The 1,611-nt window shown below is 51.2% G+C and overlaps 1 pseudogene; it reads left to right on the top strand.

Moving 5' to 3' along the window:
- The first annotated feature begins 242 nt into the window (after positions 1 to 242).
- LOC147666284 (uncharacterized) lies at positions 243 to 1,328 on the top strand (annotated as a pseudogene).
- The last annotated feature ends 283 nt before the right edge of the window (positions 1,329 to 1,611 follow it).

The raw sequence follows: 1,611 nt of genomic DNA, 5'->3' as shown, positions 1-1,611 counted from the left end.
AGTAATCATGCATGTGCTCATGCTGTTGTTTGAGCCAAGTAGTCATGCTGGTTATTTTTGTAATCTGTGAAATTGTATACTTTATTGTGTGAGGACCTGTTTCCCCATGTGTGTTAATGCAATAGCAATTAACCTGTTCATACTATTCTTGTAGCATCAGCCCAGGGCAGTGACTTTTGAGAAAGCAGCTGGACAGACTGGTTCAGGTCGCAGCAGTGACACTGATGGAACCAGTGACACAGATGGTGGTGGGGGTACCCCAGGGAAGCCTTCAACCTCCACTTGTACAACTTCAGAGTCATCCTCCAGTGTGCAATCCATGGTGGTGGTGGACCAGCCAGAAATGCAATCCACTCCAGCTATGTCCACCACCTCCCTTCCATCTCCACCCTCTCTGCTGCTCCCCAACCAACTGTCCAAGCCTGCTCCCTCAAGAGGAGGAGAGGCCCCCTTCTCTTCAGGCACCTCACCCCTGCCTCAGTCTGGAGGCAATTGATATCCTATGGCAAATCTCTGTGGGCCAGTGTGCACTGCTGAATGCAATCCAGGTGCAGGGCCCACAGCTTATGCAGGTGGTCTCGTACCCTGAGGGCATTCGCGCTGACATGTCTTTCCTACAGAGATCCTCCAACCTCCTCCGAATCCACAGTTCCTACCCCCAAACCTGTTCAAAGCACATGCACACATAAGCATACATCCACCTCAACATCCCCATTCAGCACACAAACACAAACATAAGGAAAAACACATGCATGTAGTCACGCCCAAGGCACTTGCACCCCTCACCACAGCATCCTGACAGGCATCCAAACACCACACCAGGAGACACCACACCCATGCATCCAGATACCACACCAGCAGACACTGCCACTACCCAAATCACACACCCAGACACCGCAACACCACTAGCAACACGCACATCATACTGAGCACACACATTCCACAACCACACATACATCAGACTCAGAGACACAGGCACGCACAGCCACATCTCAGACCTCACATCCCTCTACCTCCATGTGCCCACTCCTCGTGTCACCTCCTTCCTATCTCCCAAAGAAGTCTGCCTTACTGCCCTTGACCTCTTCTCTGCCACAGCTGCCTGCTCTAGTCCCGAACCCAGGTCTGGGTGTCCACCCTTAACCTTCCCTCTCATTTCTACCCCTGCAAAAAGCGAGAATAGGAAGAGGGGTAAACATTACCAAATGGGCTTGTCACCTCCCAAAACCCAAAGGGTCTCTTCCCAACCCCACCCCAAATCCTCAGCAAGTAAACAAAAGGGAAACAACTGCTTCTCCCCTATTCCGTACACCCCCACTTACCCTTAAGGGTTTTAAAATTTCCAAAATCGGTCCAGCCCAGCCCTCTCCATCCAAAACTCAGACTCCCACAGTCCAAAGATACCCACCCACCCACAGACCGACCTAGCCCTTCCAATCCTAACCCCAGCCCACACAAGTGACATTTATGGAGCTTCCTGGCCTGCCCACACGATGCCCCTTCCTGGGGAGGTTTCCCTAGCAGTGTTTATGAACAAAAGTGTGCTGGACCACAGTTATGAAAATTAATTGGCCATTGGCCTTTGGTATACAGCTGAACTTTCTTGTCTGA

The sequence above is a fragment of the Lissotriton vulgaris genome, unplaced genomic scaffold (assembly GCF_964263255.1).
Source record: "Lissotriton vulgaris unplaced genomic scaffold, aLisVul1.2 SCAFFOLD_9473, whole genome shotgun sequence".
Classification (NCBI taxonomy): domain Eukaryota; kingdom Metazoa; phylum Chordata; class Amphibia; order Caudata; family Salamandridae; genus Lissotriton; species Lissotriton vulgaris.
The sequence above is the reverse complement of the archived record's forward strand: the minus strand, read 5'-3'. Positions and strand labels throughout refer to the sequence as shown.